The sequence below is a fragment of the Syzygium oleosum genome, unplaced genomic scaffold (assembly GCF_021117445.2).
Source record: "Syzygium oleosum isolate NSW1041296 unplaced genomic scaffold, Sole_v2.1 Sole_v2.47, whole genome shotgun sequence".
NCBI classification, from domain to species: Eukaryota; Viridiplantae; Streptophyta; class Magnoliopsida; order Myrtales; family Myrtaceae; genus Syzygium; species Syzygium oleosum.
In genome coordinates, this window is record NW_026607531.1 from 1,823,786 (window position 1) to 1,847,337 (window position 23,552).

General features: G+C 42.6%; 1 pseudogene; it reads left to right on the top strand.

The window, feature by feature from the left end:
* Window positions 1–219: 219 nt before the first annotated feature.
* LOC130136640 (mechanosensitive ion channel protein 5-like) lies at window positions 220–18,812 on the top strand (annotated as a pseudogene).
* The last annotated feature ends 4,740 nt before the right edge of the window (window positions 18,813–23,552 follow it).

Here is a 23,552-nt window from a genome sequence, read left to right on the forward strand (position 1 = left end):
GCACTTGATTGAAAGATTGGTAGAAGTAAAATGAGGTTGTGGATAAAAAGAAGGAAATAATGACAATATAATTCTAAGGTAAGTCATCAGATGCTGGTATATAATTAAGTAATAACTAATTGTGATCTCATCCCGGGTCATTCACAACTAACCAACCTAAAAGTACATGATGCGCCACAATTAGAATCTCTTAGCCTTTGTGTCTGGGATTGCATTTAGATGGTGCTCGACCTAGTGGTCCTGCTTAAGTGGGTGAGTTTGATCTTTAACATTCGATGCACTAGTCTATAGCCTCACCATTCCACATCTTAGGAAGAAGACTTTGTGGAAGCTCATGCTGCAGAACTGGGAGGTAATGGTGTTGGTGTTAATATATGGGAGGTTGGTCTCTAGTTAGGACAATAGGATCATTGTGTTCTTAATTGAGAGGACCTTTGGTACGTGGAAAAGGCTTCTTTATTTAATTTATGAGTTGAGGAAAGCAGTGCATAATTGTTTGTGGTTAGGGCTGGTATTGCTAGCAAGGCACTTCTTGTTTGATTAAAAGGTTGAGAGAGAGATAAGTACCAAGAACCTTCGATTAGTGACCAAGGTCATGGTGAGTTTCTTGGTTGGCACTATTATTTGGCTTGCGAAGACTCTTATATAAAGGTCTTGGCATCTTCCTTTCACGTGAGCACCTACTTTGATAGGATTCAGTAGGTTTTGTTCAATCAGCATGTAAGCAAGACACTTTCAGGCCCGTTAGTCGAGATGAGGAAAACGGAGGAAGAGAAGGAAAATATTGCAATCGAAGCTGAGAAGTTGCAGAAGGCGATGGCTATGATACTTCCCAACCTTAATGCGTTTTAATAGCCAGCAAAAGGTAGTACGAGAGTGATAGGCAGCTGGAGAGTGTAGAGAGTCCTAAAGGAAAGGAAAGGAAAGGGGGATGATAGGATCACAATCGATCACTTGCATAAACTGAGCCCGAAGAATGGATCTCCCTGGAATATGAAGAGGGTAATTAATTTGGTGCGGCATAGGAACCTCACGACACTAGATGAGCAAATATTTGGGGATGATGACGAATCTACAAAGTAAATAAATAGCGAAAGTGAGGCCAAGGCAACATCGAATAAAATAGGACAAACTACTTGAGAAAAATCCCCAAACTTTATCTTATCTATCAATTTTGGCATCATCTTGCAAAATTCTTTTAGGAACTGAATAGTTTGCTCTACACTCTCCCACTACCTTTCGCTGGCAATTAAGCTGCATTAAGGTTGAGAGGTATAAAGCCCTTGCCTTCTGTAGCTTCTCAACTTCGACTACAATCTTCTCCTTTGCTTCTTCCATTTTCCTCATCTCGACTAACTGGCTTGAAAGTGTCTCGATCATATGCTGATTGAACAAAGCCTACTGAATCCTGTCAAAGTAGGTGCTCACGTGGAAGGAATATGCCAAGACCTTGACTATGAGAGTCTTCGCAAGCTAAATAACTGTGCCAACCAAGAAACTCACCAAGATTTTAGTCGCCAACCGAAGGTTCTTGCTAGTGGTCTCTCTCAACCTTTTTATTAAACAGGAAGTGCCATGCTAGCAAGATCAGCCCTGGTCATAGACAATTCTGCACTGTTTTCCTCAATCCATAAATCAAATAAAGAACCATTTTCCAAATACCAAAGTTGCTCTCCATAAAGAACACAATGATTCAGATGCCCTAACTAGAGACCAATCTTCCACATATCAACATCAATGCCATTTCCTCCTAATTCCATAGCATGAGCTTCTACATAGTCTTCTTCCAAAGATAAGGTATGGTGAGGCTACAGACCAGTGCACCTACGATTAAGATCAAACTCACCCACTCAAAAAAAATTATGAAATAAAAAAATAATGAATTATAAAATTATGAAATAATGAATTATTCAACATAAATTGTAATCAAAATGTAAATTGCAGGGATTGTTAGGAACTGTGACGGTGGAATTGCTGGATACTGCTGTAGGGACGCCGAGAATGCGGAGAGACAGACTGGGGCTTTGACCTGATCAGCGAGGGAAGGCTGAACTGCTAGAGTTTCCTCGTGATTGGCATTATAGTTGTGTACAATATTTCAGGCTAGGAAAGAGGATGGTTGGTGAGCCAACCCCCACAAATCCACGTGGATGGTCCAGGATCACGCTGACTTCTTCTGTGGATTTCAAGCGAAGTGGTCCTTGCAGTTTGCTTTATATAGATGGTTGTTTTCTCATTTCCCGAATAAGAAGCGTTGGTTGGTTTCAACATGAGGTGGGGCTTGATCAGTCTGTTAAAAAATTCTCGGTTGTTTTTACACGTATCCCAAAATTAACCTCCTACATTGCTTATAAAAAGGTGCGGATTCCCCACATTCCGTATCACTTCAATACCAAAAAGGAAAAAGAAAGTCCGCGCTCTCCTATTCCCCTCTTTCAATACCAAAAAAAAAAACAGTTAGCGATGGACTACCTCAGACGAAGGAGACACATAAATGGGAAAAGCTGGCACGATTCCATGCATAAGAGCCTCAGGGTTAGACATGGCCACAATTCGGAACCGACGGTTCCGGTTCGTGGCCATGTGTGAACCGGAACCGGAACAGCCCCTAGCGGTTTCGATTCAGGATCCGGTTTCGAACCAATTCGTATTTTAAAAATTTAAAAAAATTTAAGAAATAAAAAAATAATGACTTATAATATTATGAAATAATGAATTATTCAATATAAATTGTAATCAAAATGTAAATTGTAGGGATTGTTGGGAATTGTGACGGTGGAACTGCTGGATATTGCGGCAGGGACGCCAAGAATGCGGAGAGAAGGATTGGGGCTTTGACCTGGTCAGCGAGGGAAGGCTAAACTGCTAGAGTTTTCTCGTGATTGGCATTATAGTTGTGTACAATATTTCAGGCTAGGAAAGAGGATGGTTGGTGAGCTTGCCCCCACAGATCCACATGGATGGTCTAGGATCACGCTGACTTCTTCTGTGGATTTCAAGAGAAGTGGTCCTTGCAGTTTGTTTTATATAGATGGTTGTTTTATCATTTTCCTGAATAAGAAGCGTTGGTTGGTTTCAACGTGAGGTGGGGCTCGATCAGTCTGTTAAAAAATTCTCGGTCATTTTTACACATATCCTAAAATTAACCTCCAAAAGTGCTTATAAAAAGATGCGAATTCCCCACATTCCGTATCACTTCAATACCAAAAGGGAAAAAGAAAGTCCGCGCTCTCCTATTCCCTTCTTTCAATACCCAAAAAAAACAGTCGGCAATGGACTACCTCAGACGAAGGAGAAACACAAATGAGAAAAGCTGGCAAGAATCCATACATCAGAGCCTCACGGTTAGACATGGCCACGATTCGGAACCGGAGGTTCCGGTTCGTGGCCTTGTGTGAACCGGAACCGGAATAGCCCCTAGTGGTTCCGATTTCGGTTCCGGTTTCGAACCAATTCGTAATTTAAAAATTTTAAAAATTATGAAATAAAAAAATAATGAATTAGAAAATTATGAAATAATGAATCATTGAAGATAAATTGTAATTAAAATGTAAATTGAAGGGATTGTTGGGAACTGTAATGGTGGAACTACTCGATACTGCTGCAGGGACGCTGAGAATTCGGAGAGACGGACTTGGGCTTTGACCTGGTCAGCGAGGGAATGCTGAACATCTAGAGTTTCCTCGTGATTGGCATTATAGTTGTGTACAATATTTGAGGCTAGGAAAGAGGATGGTTGGTGGGCCAGCCCCCACAGATCCACATGGATGGTCGGGGAACACGCTAACTTCTTCTCTAGATTTCAAGAGAAGTGGTTCTTGCAGTTTGTTTTATATAGATGGTTGTTTTCTCATTTTCCCGAATAAGAAGCGTTGGTTGGTTTCAACGTGAGGTGGGGGTTGGTCAGTCTCTTCAAAAATTCTCGGTCGTTTTTACATGTATCCTAAAATTAACCTCCTAAAGTGCTTATAAAAAGGTGCGGATTCCCCACATTCCGTATCACTTCAATACCAAAACGGAAAAGGAAAGTCCGCGCTCTCCTATTCCCCTCTTTCAATACCAAAAAAAAAATAGTCGGCGATGGACTGCCTCAGACGAAGGAGAAACACAAATGAGAAAAGCTGGCAGGATTCCATACACAAGAGCCTCACGGTTAGACATGGCCACGATTCGGAACCGACGGTTCCAGTTCGTGGCCATGTGTGAATCGGAACCGGAACAGTCCCGAGCGGTTCCGATTTCGGTTCCGGTTTAGAACCAATTCATAATTTAAAAATAAAAAAAATTATGAAATAAAAAATAATGAATTATAAAATTATGAAATAATAAATTATTTAATATAAATTGTAATCAAAATGTAAAATGCAGGGATTGTTGGGAACTGTGATGGTGGAACTACTCGATACTGCTGCAGGGACGCCGAGAATGCGAAGAGACGGACCGGGGCTTTGACCTAGTCAGCGAGGAAAGGCTGAACTGCTAGAGTTTACTCGTGAATGGCATTAAAGTTGTGTACAATATTTCAAGCTAGGAAAGAGGATGCTTGGGGAGCCAGCCCCCACAGATCCATGTGGATGGTCTGGGATCACGCTGACTTCTTCTGTGGATTTCAAGAGAAGTGGTCCTTGCAATTTCTTTTATATAGATGGCCGTTTTCTCATTTTCCCGAATAAGAAGCATTGGTTGGTTTCAATGTGAGATGGGGCTTGGTCAGTCTGTTAAAAAATTCTCGGTAGTTTTTACACGTATCCAAAAATTAACCTCCTAAAGTGCTTATAAAAAGGTGCGGATTCCCCACATTCCGTATCACTTCAATACCAAAAGGGAAAAAGAAAGTCCGCGCTCTCCTAGTCCCTTCTTTGAATACCAAAAAAAAACAGTCAGCGATGGACAACCTCAGAAGAAGGAGAAATACAAATGAGAAAAGTTGGCAGGATTCCATACATAAGAGCCCCACGGTTAGACATGGCCACGATTCGGAACTGGCGGTTCCGGTTCATGGCCTTGTGTGAACCGGAACCGGAATAGCCCCTAGTGGTTACGATTTCGGTTCCGGTTTCGAACCAATTTGTAATTCAAAAATTAAAAAAATTATGAAATAAAAAAATAATGAATTTGAAAATTATGAAATAATGAATTATCCAAGATAAATTGTAATTAAAATGTAAATTGCAGGGATTGTTGGGAACTGTGATGGTGGAACTACTCGATACTGCTGCAGGAAGGCTGAGAATTCGGAGAGACGGACTTGGGGTTTGACCTGGTCAGCGAGGGAATGCTGAACATCTAGAGTTTCCTCGTGATTGGCATTATAATTGTGTACAATATTTGAGGCTAGGAAAGAGGATGGTTGGTGGGCCAGCCCCCACAGATCCACATGGATGGTCGGGGATCACGCTGACTTCTTCTCTAGATTTCAAGAGAAGTGGTTCTTGCAGTTTGTTTTATAAAGATTGTTGTTTTCTCATTTTCCCGAATAAAAAGCGTTGGTTGGTTTCAACGTGAGGTGGGGGTTGGTCAGTCTCTTCAAAAATTCTCGGTCGTTTTTACATGTATCCTAAAATTAACCTCCTAAAGTGCTTATAAAAAGGTGCGGATTCCCCACATTCTGTATCACTGCAATACCAAAACGGAAAAGGAAAGTCCGCGCTCTCCTATTCCCCTCTTTCAATACCCAAAAAAAAATAGTCGGCGATGGACTGCTTCAGACGAAGGAGAAACACAAATGAGAAAAGCTGGCAGGATTCCATACACAAGAGCCTCACGGTTAGACATGGCCACGATTCGGAACCGACGGTTCCAGTTCGTGGCCATGTGTGAATCGGAACCGGAACAGTCCCGAGCGGTTCCGATTCCGGTTCCGATTTCGAACCAATTCGTAATTTAAAATTTTAAAAAAATTATGAAATAAAAAATAATGAATTATAAAATTATGAAATAATAAATTATTCAATATAAATTGTAATCAAAATGTAAAATGTAGGGATTGTTGGGAACTGTGACGGTGGAACTGCTAGATACTGCTGCAGGGACGCCGAGAATGCGAAGAGACGGACCGGGGCTTTGACCTGGTCAGCAAGGGAAGGCTGAACTGCTAGAGTTTACTCGTGAATGGCATTATAGTTGTGTACAATATTTCAGGCTAGGAAAGAGGATGGTTGGGGAGCCAGCCCTGACAGATCCACGTGGATGGTTCGGGATCACGCTGACTTCTTCTGTGGATTTCAAGAGAAGTGGTCCTTGCAGTTTCTTTTATATAGATGGTCGTTTTCTCATTTTCCCGAATAAGAAGCATTGGTTGGTTTCAACGTGAGATGGGGCTTGGTTAGTCTGTTAAAAAATTCTCGGTCGTTTTTACACGTATCCAAAAATTAACCTCCTAAAGTGCTTATAAAAAGGTGCGGATTCCCCACATTCCGTATCACTTCAATACCAAAAGGGAAAAAGAAAGTTCGCACTCTCCTATTCTCCTCTTTCATTATCCAAAAAAAACAGTCCGCGATGGACTACCTCAGACGAAGGAGAAACACAAATGAGAAAAGCTGGCAGGATTCCATGCATAAGAGCCTCATGGTTGGACATGGCCACGATTCGGAACCGGCGGTTCCGGTTCGTGGCCATGTGTGAACCGGAATCGGAACAGCCCCTATAGGTTCCGATTTCGAAAAAATTCGTAATTTAAAAATTTAAAAAAATTATGAAATAAAGAAATTATGAATTAAAAATTTATGAAATAATGAATTATTCAACATAAATTGTAATCAAAATGTAAATTGTAGGGATTGTTGGGAACTATGACGGTGGAACTGCTCGATACTGCTGCAGGGACACTGAGAATGCAGAGACACGGACTGGGGCTTTGACCTGGTAAGCGAGGAAAGGCTGAACTGCTAGAGTTTCCTCATGATTGGCATTATAGTTGTGTCCAACATTTCAGGCTAGGAAAGAGGATGGTTGGTGAGCCTGCCCCTACAGATCCACGTGGATAGTCAGGGATCACGCTGACTTCTTCTGTGGATTTCAAGTGAAGTGGTCCTTGCAGTTTGCTTTATATAAATGGTTGTTTTCTCATTTCTGGAATAAGAAGCGTTGGTTGGTTTCAACATGAGGTGGGGCTTGATCATTCTGTTAAAAAATTCTCGGTCGTTTTTACATGTATCCTAAAATTAACCTCCTAAAGTGCTTATAAAAAGGTGCGGATTCCCCACATTCCGTATCATTTCAATACCAAAAGGGAAAAAGAAAGTCCGCGCTCTCCTATTCCCCTCTTTCAATACCCAAAAAAAACAGTCATTGATGGACTACCTCAGACGAAGGAGACACACAAATGGGAAAAGCTGGCACGATTCCATGCATAAGAGCATCAGGGTTAGACATGGCCACGATTCGGAACCGGCAGTTTCGATTCGTGGCCATGTGTGAATCGGAACTGAAACAGCCCCTAGCGGTTCCGATTCCGGTTCCGGTTTCGAAGCAATTCGCAATTTAAAAATTTAACAAAATTGTGAAATAAAAAAATAATGAATTATTCAATATGAATTGTAAACAAAATGTAAATTGTAGGGATTGTTAGGAATTGTGACGGTGGAACTGCTGGATATTGCTGCAGGAACGCTGAGAATGCGGAGTGACGGACTGGGCTTTGACCTAATCAGCGAGGGAAGGCTGAACTGTTAGAGTTTCCTCGTGATTGGTAGTATAGTTGTGTGCAATATTTGAGACTAGGATAGAGAATGGTTGGTGATCCAGCCCCCATAGATCCACTTGGATGGTTCGAGATCACGATGACTTCTTCTGTGGATTTCAAAAGAAGTGGTCCTTGCAATTTGTTTTATATAGATGGTGGTTTTCTCATTTTCCCGAATAAGAAGCGTTGGTTGGTTTTAACGTGAGGTGGGGCTTGGTCAGTCTGTTAAAGAATTCTTGGTCGTTTTTACACGTATCCTAAAATTAACCTCCTAAATTGCTTATAAAAAGGTGTGGATTCCCCACATTCCGTATCACTTCAATACCAAAAGGGAGAAAGAAAGTTCGCGCTCTCCTATTCCTCTCTTTCAATACCCAAAAAAAATAGTCGGCGATGGACTACCTCAGACGAAGGAGAAACACAAATGAGAAAAGCTGGCAGGATTCCATACACAAGAACCTTACGGTTAGACATGGCCACGATTCGGAACCGGCAGTTCCGGTTAGTGGCCATGTGTGAATCGGAACTGAAACAGCCCCTAGCGGTTCCGATTCCGGTTCCGGTTTCGAAGCAATTCGCAATTTAAAAATTTAACAAAATTGTGAAATAAAAAAATAATGAATTATTCAATATGAATTGTAAACAAAATGTAAATTGTAGGGATTGTTAGGAATTGTGACGGTGGAACTGCTGGATATTGCTGCAGGAACGCTGAGAATGCGGAGTGACGGACTGGGCTTTGACCTAATCAGCGAGGGAAGGCTGAACTGTTAGAGTTTCCTCGTGATTGGTAGTATAGTTGTGTGCAATATTTGAGACTAGGATAGAGAATGGTTGGTGATCCAGCCCCCATAGATCCACTTGGATGGTTCGAGATCACGATGACTTCTTCTGTGGATTTCAAAAGAAGTGGTCCTTGCAATTTGTTTTATATAGATGGTGGTTTTCTCATTTTCCCGAATAAGAAGCGTTGGTTGGTTTTAACGTGAGGTGGGGCTTGGTCAGTCTGTTAAAGAATTCTTGGTCGTTTTTACACGTATCCTAAAATTAACCTCCTAAATTGCTTATAAAAAGGTGTGGATTCCCCACATTCCGTATCACTTCAATACCAAAAGGGAGAAAGAAAGTTCGCGCTCTCCTATTCCTCTCTTTCAATACCCAAAAAAAATAGTCGGCGATGGACTACCTCAGACGAAGGAGAAACACAAATGAGAAAAGCTGGCAGGATTCCATACACAAGAACCTTACGGTTAGACATGGCCACGATTCGGAACCGGCAGTTCCGGTTAGTGGCCATGTGTGAACCGGAACTGGAACAGCCCCTAGCGGTTCCGATTTCGAACCAATATCTGATTTAAAAATTAAAAAAATTATGAAATAAAAAAATAATGAATTATAAAATTATGAAATAATGAATTATTCAACATATATTGTAATTAAAATGCAAATTGTAGGGATTGTTGGGAACTGTGACGGTGGAACTGCTGGATACTGCTGCAGGGACGCTGAGAATGCGGAGTGACGGACTGGGGCTTTGACCTAGTCAGCAAGGGAAGGCTGAACTGCTAGAGTTTCCTCGTGATTGGCATTACAGTTGTGTGCAATATTTCAAACTAGGATAGAGAATGGTTGGTGATCTAGCCCCCACAGATCCACTTGGATGGTCCGGGATCACGATGACTTCTTATGTGGATTTCAAGAGAAGTGGTTCTTGCACTTTGTTTTATATAGATGGTGGTTTTCTCATTTTCCCGAATAAGAAGCGTTGGTTGGTTTCAACGTGAGGTGGGGCTTGGTCAGTCTGTTAAAAAATTCTCGGTCGTTTTTACACGTATCCTAAAATTAACCTCCTAAAGTGCTTATAAAAAGGTGCGGATTCCCCACATTCTGTATCACTTCAATACCAAAAGGGAAAAAGAAAGTCCGCGCTCTTCTATTCCCCTCTTTCAATACCCAAAAAAAATAGTCGCCGATGGACTACCTCAAACGAAGGAGAAACACAAATGAGAAAAGCTGGCAGGATTCCATACACAAGAGCCTCATGGTTAGACATGGCCACGATTCGGAACCGGCGGTTCCGGTTAGTGGCCATGTGTGAACCGGAACCAGAACAGCCCATAGCAGTTCCGATTCTGGTTCCGGTTTCGAACCAATATCTAATTTAAAAATTAAAAAAATTTATGAAATAAAAAAATAATGAATTATAAAATTATAAAATAATGAATTATTCAACATAAATTGTAATCAAAATGTAAATTGTAGGGATTGTTGGGAACTGTGACGATGGAACTGCCGGATATTGCTGCAGCGATGCCGAGAATGCGGAGAGACGGACCGGGGCTTTGACCTGGTCATCGAGGGAAGGCTGAACTGCTAAAGTTTCCTCGTGATTGTCGTTATAGTTGTGCACAATAATTGAGGCTAGGAAAGAGGATAATTGGTGAGCCAGTCCCCACAGATCTACGTGGATGGTCCGGGATCACGCTGACTTCGTCTGTGGATTTCAAGAGAAGTGGTCCTTGCACTTTGTTTTATATAGATGGTTGTTTTCTCATTTTCCTGAATAGGAAGCGTTGGTTGGTTTCAACGTGAGGTGGTGCTTGGCCAGTCTGTTAAAAAATTCTCGCTCATTTTTACACGTATCCGAAAATTAACCTCCTAAAGTGCTTATAAAAAGGTGCGGATTCCCCACATTCCGTATCACTTTAATACCAAAAGGGAAAAAGAAAGGCCGCGCTCTCCTATTCCCCTCTTTAAATACCCAAAAAAAACAGTCGGCGATAGACTGCCTCAGACGAAGGAGAAACACGAATGAGAAAAGCTGGCAAGATTCCATACATAAGAGCCTCACGGTTAGACATGGCCACGATTCGGAACCATCGGTTCCAGATCGTGGTCATGTGTGAACCGGAACCGGAACAGTCCCGAGCGGTTTCGATTTCGATTCCGATTTCGAACCAATTCGTAATTTAAAAATTAAAAAAAATTATGAAATAAAAAAATTATGAATTATAAAATTATGAAATAATGAATTATTCAATATAAATTGTAATCAAAATGTAAATTGTCGGGATTGTTGGGAACTGTGACGGTGGAACTGCTAGATACTATTGCAGGGACGCCGAGAATACGGAGAGACGGACTGGGGCTTTGACTTGGTCAGCGAGGGAAGGCTGAACTGCTAGAGTTTCCTCGTGATTGGCATTATAGTTGTGTACAATATTTCAGGCTAGGAAAGAGGATGGTTGGTGAGCCAGCCCCCACAGATCCACGTGGATGGTCCGGGATCACGCTGACTTCTTCTGTGGATTTCAAGAGAAGTGGTCCTTACACTTTGTTTTATGTAGATGGTTGTTTTCTTATTTTCCCGAATAAGAAGCGTTGGTTGGTTTCAAAGTGAGCTGGGGCTTGGTCAGTCTCTGAAAAAATTCTCGGTCGTTTTTACACATATCCTAAAATTAACCTCCTAAAGTGCTTATAAAAAGGTGCGGATTGCCCACATTCCGTATCACTTCAATACCAAAAGGGAAAAAGAAAGTCCGCGCTCTCCTATTCCCCTCTTTGAATACCCAAAAAAAGCAGTCGGCGATGGACTACCTCAAATGAAGGAGAAACAAAAATTAGAAAACCTGGTAGGATTCCATACATAAGTGCCTCATGGTTAGACATGGCCACAATTCGGAACCGACGGCTACGGTTCGTGGCCATGTGTTAACCGGAACCGGAACAGCCCCTAGTGGTTTCGATTCCGGTTCCGGTTTCGAACCAATTCGTAATTTAAAAATTAAAAAAGTTGTGAAATAATGAATTATTCAATATAAATTGTAATCAAAATGTTAATTGTAGGGATTGTTGGGAACTGTGACGGTGGAACTGCTGGATATTGCTGTAGGGACGCCGAGAATGCGGAGAGACGGACTGGGGCTTTGACCTGGTTAGCGAGGGAAGGCTGAACTGCTAGAGTTTCCTCGTGATTGGCATTATAGTTGTGTACAATATTTCAGGCTAGGAAAGAGGATGGTTGGTGAGCTAGCCCCCACAAATCCACGTGGATGGTCCGGGATCACGTTGACTTCTTCTGTGGATTTCAAGAGAAGTGGTCCTGGCAGTTTGTTTTATATAGATGGTTGTTTTCTCAATCTCCCGAATAAGAAGCGTTGGTTGGTTTCAACGTGAGGTTGGGCTTGGTCAGTTTGTTAAAAAATTTTCGGTCGTTTTTACACGTATCCTAAATTAACCTCCTAAAGTGTTTATAAAAAGGTGAGGATTCCCCAAATTCCATATCACTTCAACACCAAAAGGGAAAAAGAAAGTCCGCGATATCCTATTACCCTCTTTTAAAACCCAAAAAAAAACAGTCGGCGATGGACTACCTCAGATGAAGGAGAAACACAAATGAGAGAAGCTGGCAGGATTCCATACATAAGAGCCTCATGGTTAGACATGGCCACGATTCGGAACCGGCGGTTCCGGTTCGTGGCCATCTGTGAACCGGAATCGGAACAGCCCCTCGCGGTTCCGATTCCGGTTCCGGTATCGAACCAGTTCGTAATTTAAAAATTAAAAAAATTATGAAATTAAAAAATAATGAATTATGAAATTATGAAATAATGAATTATTCAATATAAATTGTAATCAAAATGTAAATTGTCGGGATAATCGGTTCCCGATTCGGTCTAGTTCCGCTCGGAACCGGTAAGCCCGATACTTTAATTTTAGAAAAATCGAACCGGCAAATCATAGAACTGGGAACTGGACCATTGGTCTGGTTCGGTTCTAGGCGGTCCAATGGAACCCTTTGCTCTTAACTAGCAAAGGATCGTAGCTACAAAAGGCATACAACTTCACATGCTCATGGTTTGGCTTGGGTTTTATACGCAACCCCTTTGATGGTCTCTTCATTCCCATTCAATGTGGGACTCTTGGCATTTGCTTGAAGATAAGTCAAGAGTCACACAATAAAGGTATTCAAGGCAAGCCAAGAGTCCCACGTCGAATGAGAACGAATAAGCATTAGAATCATTGCGTATAAAACCCAATCCAAGCGTTGTAATTAGAGTTCAATACATCCAAGCCAAGTATTGTAATTAGAGATTAATGCACTTACAATACATAGCAATTAAAGTTCAAATTGTTTTATAAAAAAAATTAAATAATGAATTTTTTTTAAATTTCATTATTATTTTTTAAACAAATAATTTGGAACTGGAACTGGGCCCGTAGGCCACTGGCCGGTTCCGGTTCCAAACCGCGGGCCCGGGTTTGATCGGGCGAGTTCCGGGCCGAAACTGGCCCATGGCCATGTCTACTCATGGTGGTGGCCATACTGCTGGCCACCATGGCTTTCCAAGTCAGTATGTCCCCACCCGGTGGGGTTTGGCCGGATGACTTGAAAAATGGCCAAAATGGTACGATACATGCTGCGGGTACTGCAGTCATGGCCTACAAATTCCCCTACAAGTATAAATTTTTCGTAATATGCAATGTAATAAGTTTTATTGGGTCCCTCAGTGTGATTGTATTACTTATAATCGGTCAATATGTCAAGCGACGGATCGTCACGGGGATGGCCATGTGGGTGATGGGGGCTTCCTTTCTCTCGGCGACAGGGGCTTTTGATATGGCCATTTCAGTATTGACCCGGGACGACAAAAGCGAAACCGCATATCGAACAGTTGGGGTTGTAGTAGTAGGATGGACCGCACTGGTGGGGCTTCTTTTGGTGGGTCAGTCGTTGTTTGCCGTCTGGAGATTTTTACAATGGGTCAATTTCTTCCCCTTTTTATTACGAGTCCTAAGGCTGGTGGTAATCGAATTCCCCAAGTTTGTCTACCGAATGTTGAAGAAAATGAGGCCGGAGGAGGAGATTGTTCCTGGAATTAGTTTAGTGGCTGTTTAGTATAGTATCTATTATATATGTCTATGTACTTGACAAAAATAATAAATAAAAAGATGTTTATCTATGTTTCGGCTTTCAAAAAAAAAAATCATCTGAGCTGATGACTGGTTGCGTGAGATTCGGTTCTCTCTAGACTCGGATACATTTCTGTTCGGTCTTTCCTCGTTGTGGCGATCGTCCTTTTGTGAGCTTGAGGTTGCGTTGATTTGCTTGAGCAGAGAGCGGTCCAAGTATGATTATCAAATCAAAATATCCAAAGTCTGATCAAACGAAACCCTAAAATAAGCTTATATATATATCCCCAAACCTAACTCTACTAGGATTAGTAAACATCAAAACGTAAAATTACAAAACTGTCCTTTACTAAATTAACCCATAAAAATACTAAAACAAATGAAAACCCATCTAAACGACCCCGAACCATGAAAATCCATCGTTAGTCACGGCTGTGAGTATTGATCAGCACGCCGTTTCGCTTCAGCCGACCAAATTTGAGCTCAATCCGAGATCGTTGACTTCGAGCCCGTCGGTTCGTCTAGTCGCATAACGGGTCCACTGGTCCCCTAGGTGCATCAACGACTCTAAAGTGGGACATTTGAGCTTCAATTTGGAGTGCGCATCCATTTAACTTCTTCAAATCCGATTTTGACAAGCTTTTGGCCTCATCTGGATGCAGTTCCATATCGCCGAGGCAAGAAATTCCGAAAATACATAACCAAGGAACTGAGTTTAGTGTACAGTTTCTAGGCTTGAAGAACCTACGGTGAACACCCTCGTTCTCACCACCAGCTACGTACAAGTAGTTGTTTATGACACATGAACCAAAGAAATGCCATCTCCAAAGCATGTCGAGGGCACGGTGCCATTTATTTGTCCTCGCACTATAAAAAAACCACTCGTCTCATTGAGCCTTTCAGTGGGTCTTGACCTTAATGCGGCTTAATTGCCGGAGAAAGGTAGTAGGAGAGCGATAGTTAGCTGGAGAGTACAGAAGAGTCCTAGAGGAAAGGACAAGGGGGAAGAGGGGATCATAATCGATCACTTGCATAAACTGAGTCACAAGAATGTATCTGTCTGGAACATGAAGGGGCTAATGAATTTGGTGCGGTATGGGAACCTCACGACACTGGATGAGTAGATATTTGGTGATGATGATGAATCTTCGAAGCAAATAAATAGCGAAAGTGAGGTGAGAGGTATGGCGAAGAAAATTTTCCAAGATGTGACTTAGCAGGGATCCAGATGCGCCTCACTATTGTGATCTTTTAAATTTTTTTGTTCTACTCTTTCCTTGTCCTAATGATCCCTAACCGTGTCATTGTCTTGGCCATATTAAGCCTTTATATTACAGTAGGCCAAACTATTCGAGAAGAAGCCCCAAACTTTATCTTATCTATCAATTTTGGCATCATTTTGCAAAATTATTTTAGCAACTGAATAGTTTGCTCTGCTAAAATTCAGAACTACCCATTCTCCATTAATCCATGCCGTGTCTTTCCATTTATGTTCTCTTTGTATCTCTATCAGCTCTATAAACTTCTTAGTCACTAGTCTAGTTTTTTATCGGTCTTTTGACTTGCTGTTTCATGTCGGGCACATATGCCTAGAGGACTTGATGCGATTTATGCCAGAAGATGAGGCTGTTAAGACAACGAGTCTACTTGAAAGAGTGTCTGAGAGCCAGAAAATTAGCAAATCATCCTTAAAATCTGGGTGGTAATAGATCATAGAAAGTATCTAATGTTATTGTCTTGACTCTTTTAGCACTTGATTGAAAGGTTGGTAGAAGTCAAACGAGGTCGTGTATAAGAAGAAGGAATTAATAACAACATAATTCTTAGGTAAGTCATGGGATGTTGATATACAATTAAGAGATAACTAATTGTGACCTCATCTGTGGTCCTTGACAGCCGACCAGCCTAAAAGTATCCAATGCGCCACAATGGGAACCTCTCAGATTTTGTGTCTGGGATTGCATTTAAATGGTCATTTAAGGTTCAATGAAAGTGCAGCAATTTGTTCAATGTGTCACCAAAAGTATTGAGCAAGATAACTTTTTATCGTGTAAAATAAAACCTTAGAAGGCGCCAGTTGTTATAGATTTAACATATATTAATCTAACTTGTTGAACCAAAGTTCAACAGATTAATCTCTAGAAATCTAGTTAGTTTAGTGGCTGTTAAGGTAATAGATTTTGCTTTTGATGTGAAAGGGGGAATTACTATTGCTAGTTGTGAGTGCTCATGAGCAAAACTTCTTATTGAATGAATATTTTCAGAGTCGGGTCAAAGCACTCTCTAGTTTTAATTTAGATGCAAAAAAAGACCATTTTCTATTGCTCAAATAGCAAAAAACTAGTTTGCGCTTTTTAAAAAATGTTGATATAATGAAACCAATTTATTGCACGAGGCTTATAAATGCAATCTTCTTGAATTGGAGTTGCTCGATTACAATGTCTATCTATATGTGTTGAACTTCTATAGTTGCAGTGTCCACTAATTGAGTTGTAAGTTTGCATTTGAATGTAATGCAAGTTATGCTTTCAAAGAACTAAGAGCACTAACTTTGATGCATGGATGGTACTAAGGCAGCTGTGAACAAACTCCATCGGATGTTGAATATTTAAGTTGGCATACTCAGCCATTATATGGCTCCTTATACTAGGAATTGCCACAACAAAGTTTCTGCTTCTATGAAGCTCCCAATGGCTACTTGTGCTTTTCATATTTGGAAGCTCCTGCAAGATGACATTTGAAGCGATTATTTTCTTGTTAGTGATGCATCCATTTGACGTAGACCATCAATGTGAAGTCGATGGGGTCAGGTATACAAGCGAATAGAGCTTCGTGCTTTCAACAGATGTTCAAAATATATATTTTTAAACATGATGCACTCGTGTTTCAAATGGTGGTAGAAGAGATGAACATCTTAATGACGGTTTTCCTAAGATATGACAACCGAAAGATAATAATTCCGAACATTGTTCTTGCTACTAAGGCCATCAGTAACTGCTATCGAAGTCCTGATATGGAAGATGCAATTGAATTCTATGTGCATATATCTAAACCAATTGAGAAGATTGCCACGATGAAATAGAGAATAATAAGAACAATGTTTGGAATTCAACTACATCTCCCATATCAGGACTTCGATAGTAGTAATTGATGGCCTTAGTAGCAAAAACCATGTTTGGAATTATCATTTTCTGGTTGTCGTATCTCAGGTAAGTAGTCGTTAAAATGATCATCTCTACCACCGTCATATGAAACACACTCCATCATGGTTTAGAAACATATATTTTGAACATCCGTTGAAAGCACAAAGCTCTATTCGCTTGTGTACGTGGACCCCATCGACTTCATAACGATCGCCCACGTCAAATGGATGGATTACAAACAAGAAAATAATCGCTTCAAATGTCATCTTGTAGGAGTTTCCAAATATGAATACCACAAGTAGCAATTGGGAGCTTATGAGAAGTAGAAACATTTTAATGGCGAATCCTAGAATAAGGAGCCACATAACAGCTATGATGATGCCAACTTGAATGTTCATCATCTGATGGAGTTTGGTCACAATTGTCTTGGTATCATCCAGAGTCAAAGCTAGTGCTTTTCGTTCTCTATAAGTGTTACCCTACATTACATCCAAATACTAACTTAAATCTCAATTAGTGGACACTGCAATTAACAGAAGTTGAACACATGTAAATAGACATTGTAACTACTTCATCAACGTAACTCCAATTCGAGAAGATTGCATTTATAAGCTTAGTCTAATCAATTGGTTTCATTATGTCCACATTTTTAAAGAAAAACCAACTAGCTTTTTGCTATTTGTGCTATAGAAAACAGTCTCATTTTGCATCTAAATAAAAGCTACAAAGTTTTGTGAGCCGACTCTGAAAATATTGATTTAGTAAGAACTTTTGCTCATGAGCACTCACAACTAGCCAAAATAATTTCCCCTTTCGCATCAAGAGCATAATATGTTATCTTTACATCCACTAAACTAACTAGATTTTTAGAGATTAATATGTTGAATTTTGGTTTGACAAGGTTGATCAACATTTGGAAAATTTCAAAATGTGACACAGTCAGGGTTCATCAGGATAGTGAAAGAGTAGAACAAATAAATTTAAAAGATCACAATATTCAGGGTACTTGGATCTCTGCTGAGTCACATTCTGGAAAATTTCCTTCACCGTTGCTCTTGCCTCACTTTGTTTGTTTATTTGCTTTGAAGATTCATCATCATTGTAACGACCCGGTCCGACGAGGGCGGGGAGTAGTCGCCGAGGTTCAAAGACCTGGACAAGGAGCGGCTCCTGGCAGGCTTCTAGGATGACAAGGGGGCATCTCTCTATCCCACATCGCTTAGGGGGGAGTCCTGGGGTTGCTTATAAGGCCTGGGTGGCCTATCATGTGTAACGCGTTTTAAATCCGTGAGGGTCAGTGGGCCCAAAGCGGACAATATTACACAGTGTAGATCCGGAGTGTTACAAGTGGTATCAGAGCCGACTCCCGACCGCGTGTGGGGCCACAGCGAGGACGCTGTGCTCGAAGGAGGGGAGAATGTAACGACCCGGTCCGATGAGGGAGGGGAGTGGTCGCCGGGGTTCAAAGACCTGGACAAGGAGCGGCCCCTGGCAGGCTTCTAGGATGGCAAGGGGGGCATCTCTCTATCCCACATCGCTTAGGGGGAGTCCTGGGGTTGCTTATAAGGCTTGGGTGGCCTATCCTGTGTAACGCGTTTTAAAGCTGTGAGGGTCAGTGGGCCCAAAGCGGACAATATTACACAGTATAGACCCGGGGTGTTACAATCATGACCATATATCTGATCATCCAGTGTTGTGAGGTTCCCATACTCACTTGCTCCTTTTGGCAGATCAAATAAATGTTGCCTTGAAATATGTAGATCTAACTCTGAAATCTGGCTATATGTTGTTGATGGAAGTACTCTCTGAATGTATACAAAGCTGTGTTAAGAAAGGCAAGTTGGACACATTGGTGTTGATAATTGAGAGGTGCAAGGTATGCCATTAACATGTTAGGTCCTGATCCTTGAAGTTCTACACTTATATATGTGCATTTCTTGGTTTGTCCTTTCCATTTGTGACTTTGTTCATGCCAATGTTCTTAGGCAATGGATCAAAATATAGCTCTTTGTCCACCGTGGAGTGTATGCAACTACATTGTCCACTTAGTGGATTTCAGCTTGGTTTAATCTTATTCAGAAAATTGGACTCTCGGCTACCTATCTACATAAGACAGTATGTAACAGAGGATAAGAGGAGAGAGTTTTACCTAGTTCGTGGCTGCGAAAAGCCGATCGACGACGAAGTCTGAAATCGTTGACAATATAGTGGCAATAACCACTAAGATGAATCGCCAAACTCGACGACGATCGATGGTCAGAAAATCATGATCTCTCAGGCCGACTCGGCTCAGTGAAAGAAAATGCAAATCTGAGAACGATTTTCTCTCCTTGTGTGTATATCAGACCGAAATTTTCGACTTCAATCCCTCTTGATCGATCCAAACCGATTCCCGTACATCCTCTTCCAAAGGCCAATTTTCACCGAGAAGGAAGAGGAGTGACCTTGCCGATGATCACGTGACCGTAGGAAGCTGTGACAGGGATGGAACCACGGCGGTGTAAGGTGGTGGAAGAAGCGAGAAGGCCGGCGGCGCAGGGACGTGAGTTTTTGAAAGAGCGATTGCCCCACGTCGTCTCCCTTCCCCTCTTTTCTCGAGTGCGTGGGCTCTCTCGATGCGAAGTGCGGGCGCCGCTTTCTATTTTGTGAGGAGTCTCTATCCCTAAACAGATTCTGCTAGAGATAGATATCCATTCCACGTCAGTCTCTATCCCAAAACAGATTGATGTTGGTCGTGTGATGTTGCTGGCCTAATTTTGAGTGCTCTCTTCATGTAGTTATGCTGATTTTGGCTCTCGGAATTTTGAAGGCTCTGATCTTCCCCCACTTGCCCTTGTTAGGCATAAACTGTACTGTAACTGTCACGCCCTGTACCCCACGAAGCGCGAGCATCCCACCTTTGGTCATTTGACTGCGACGTCCCAGGAAACATCGCCGACCCACACCCATACAGAGATCAAACACAAGCGGAAGCATAAAATAAACAAACCCAGACAACTACGATATGAGCCAAGGATAGCCATACATCAAACACCATCATAAAAAATAATTACACATTTATATTATTATTAAAAACCCTTTGTACAATATTTACAAGTACAAACAAAAAGGCACACAAGATCAGTAGCCACTTGGTCAAAAAGGGATAAGTGGCTAGGGAGGTCAGGCTAAAACTCAGGGGGAGGGCTACAGTTCAAAAAGTAACGACCCCCACTACTAACTAAGGACATTGCGTGACCCTAAGGTTCCCAATCAGGATTCGATGACTCGAAAGAATTCTCTGACAACTCCTCGGAGGCGTCCTCATTAGACTCTGACTCCTCCGAATCCATCGCCTAGGCTCGCCCATCCTCGAAGTCCGGCTCCAACTCCAGGTCAAGGTAAAGCTCGAACCCCTCCTCATCTGATCCCAGCTCTGCCACCTCTCCGTCCTCCTCTACGTCCTGCTCCATGGCCTCGGGTTCATCCTCCTCCTCATCCATCGGCTCGGGGTCCTCCGTTAGTACATCAGGCTCTTCATTCACCTCCTCCTCCTGCATCATCCACTCGGGTGAAACCTTAGGGTCGATCACCTCACCATCAGTTATAATTGGCTGCATCAACCCAACATCATCGACCGGGATATCAAAGGTCCTGAGGGGTTCTCCCACATTTCCATCGGCATCCCGGTGGCACCATGCCACGTACTCCTGCTTCTGGTAAAAATACTCGCCTATCTCCACATATACTACTGATCGATACCTCACGAAAGCCTCCCCATTACCTGAGGGGTAGGTACTGGTATACTGCCGAATCTGTACAGGGATCCCAAAGAGAGTCAGTGGTCTCTCCATCCTCACGGTTGGGGGTCTGAAAAGTTTCGATTTACGCAACCGTGAGACGAATCTCAATGAGTTCAACTCCTAAACCTAGGCTAGGCTAGCATGCAATCTCCTGACCGGAAACAAATATTTAAATCACAATACAACAATAATCAAACCATTCTCTAACCCTACAGGTTAGACAGATCAACATATAATAGTCACGGCACATACGTGGTACACATTATCACACGTACGCTAATCGCATGCTCATGCACCGAGTCTCACACACTCGCATGCCAGTCCATGCATGTTCATGCATGCAAATGTCGTTGACAGGTCACGTGCATTTCCCGGCCCACCGGCCCACACTGGCACACTGGCAATCGCCCAATTTATTATTTATTACGACTTGAGTCAACAATATTCACGGCCCGGTGCGTCTAGCCTGCTTCAAAGTGCATGAGGCGCAGCAACCGATCTGGCCCAGTGTCTCTAGCCTGCTTCAAAGTGCATGAGGCGCAACACTGATCTCCTTACGAACCAGAGCCTGCTTCAAAGTGCATGAGGATGGTCGTCTTCCGGACGTACCGGGCATCATCCTGCTTCAAAGTGCATGAGGACGGTATCGATCCGAAGGTCATGACCCGAAGGCCCTTAGGTGATCACACAATCCATTATTATCTAAACTCCGCGTAAAACGCTTCAGGGTATTTTAGGTGATCACATGCTCATGACAGGCACGTAGTCTCACACAATTTCATCACAAGCCTCATTCTCGGCATTCATAATGCGTGCCATGAAATGCAACATGAGCATCCACATAACATATGCACAGGCACACAGTTCAATCAAAGTCATTTCACAGTGCCTAATTCACAATCCACGTGCTTACTTGGCCTATTAATATCGTGCGGCCCAATTCCAAATACACAATTCAAGCCATCAATTGGCCAATCACACTCCGCACGATTCAGCCACACAAGCACGCAACATGGCATTTAACAATTAAACACAATTGATCACCAATCAATCAACAGCCAATCATTTTGGGTAATCCCGGCCATTCAGCTAATAACTCTTGCTATCCAATATAATTCGGTACATTCCTCGAAAATATGGACAGCCGCAATTTCCTCAATCCGAGCCCAATAATTATCTATAATAATCCCACTAAATTCGTCGGATTTTATTTCCACCAATCAGTCCTCAATCGAGTCTGAATTATACACCGATAATACCTAAACCAGTCCAGAAAAATGCACTATCAGTCCTAATCCGGGTTTAGGAATTTTACTCACTTAATCCAAGGTCACAACGACGGGGAACGGCAGCCGATCACTAGTGAACAGTGAAGCCGGCGGCGGAATTCCCGGCGACGGCGTGAACAGTGACCGTACGGACGCGGTGAACAGTACCGACCGTACGGACACTGTACGGGTCGGCGTCGTACGGCGTGGCTGGATGGCTGGGTGGCGACGGAACGGCGATCCGAGCTCCGGCGCGGCGGCGGCGAGGCTCCGACGCGGCGGCGGTGCTAACCCGGGAGAGAAAAAGAGAGAAAAAGAGAGAAAAAGAGAGGGAAAGAGAGAGAGAGAAAGGGATCGGACGGAGGCGAGGCTCAAGCTGGGGTCTGTGGTGGTCGACGGCGGAGCACGGCGGCGGCGTTCCAGTGACCGACGGCTTGCTCCGGCAAGGCCAAACAAGAGAGAAAATGAGAGAAAAAAGGGAAGGAGGGGCTGTTCTGGGGTGGTTCAGCCGAATGAGAGGGAGAGGAGAGAGAAACTAATCTGATCTTGGTCAAAAATACCAGTCCAAAGCGCCACGTGTTGCCGATCCGGGCCGTTTGACCAAAATACCCCTAATCCGACGGCCGACGTTCGTTCTAGCCCAATAATTGATGGGCAAAATGGTCATTAGGTCCAATAATACAGCTGATAATCCATATTTAATTACCCCAAAAATTTTTCCAAAATTCGGAACTGAAAACGGCCCAGGGGCAAAACCGTCATTTTTCCGGTCCCGGGGCAAAGTTCCATTTTTCACCCGTATCAACCCTCTATGTGTGTGGCCAACATAATATTGCGTCGGAATCGCGAAATTCATCGCGCAAGCCCTCGAAAATCGACCGCAAAGTTTCGGGAATAAAATAATATTATTTTTCTAATTTCTGTCGAAATTCCAATTTTTGGCCATAACGACTCCTGGTATGCGTGGCCACCCAAAAATGGTGTCGGCCTCGAAAAATAACCTCATTTGGCCTCGAAAAGCAACGCTGGCGTTCCGAGGGGCAAAATCGTAATTTTTCACCCCCGGACCGAAATTCCAATTTTTACTCATACTAACTCCAAACGTGTATGGCCAGCGTGATATGACGTCAGATTCCCAAAAATAGTCTCTTAAGCCTTTGAAAATCGGTATCGAAATCCGGGCCCAATTCCGTGAACAAAACTCGCTAAACTTTCAATTTCAAGGTCTCTCACTAACGGGCGGCTGTTTAGAGGTCATGCGTATCGACCTAGGGTTATCCGAGTCATAACGGTCCGATCATTGAGAGAGTGAGAAATTATCACTAGTCCCAGAGGTCACGACCGTTCGAATTAAGTTCAGGACTAGTTGGCCACGTGCACTCTCGGTCGTGCAGAATCACCTGCGATCCGATTGTACATCGTTGGCCTTGGCCAAACCAAATTCATCACCCTTTCCTACCATCGGCCCACGTTGGCCCAAAATATTCCCTCAGCGTCTCTCGTGATCGGTGTCCGTTTCACGATAGGGTCCCCGGTCCACGTACCATTTTCTAGTTAGCCATACCCTATTGGTTAGTATCTCGAGAGTGATCAGCTCCGGGCGAGACTTACTAAAATGAAATGCGAATTAATATCAGTTTTATTGATCCCGGAATTACATCGAAATTCGGGCTGGTACAGTAACCATTTATCTTCCCTTTTCTTTTGTATGTTTTTCGATTCCGCCTTTTTGAGTTTTGACAGAATTAGATCTGTTAAA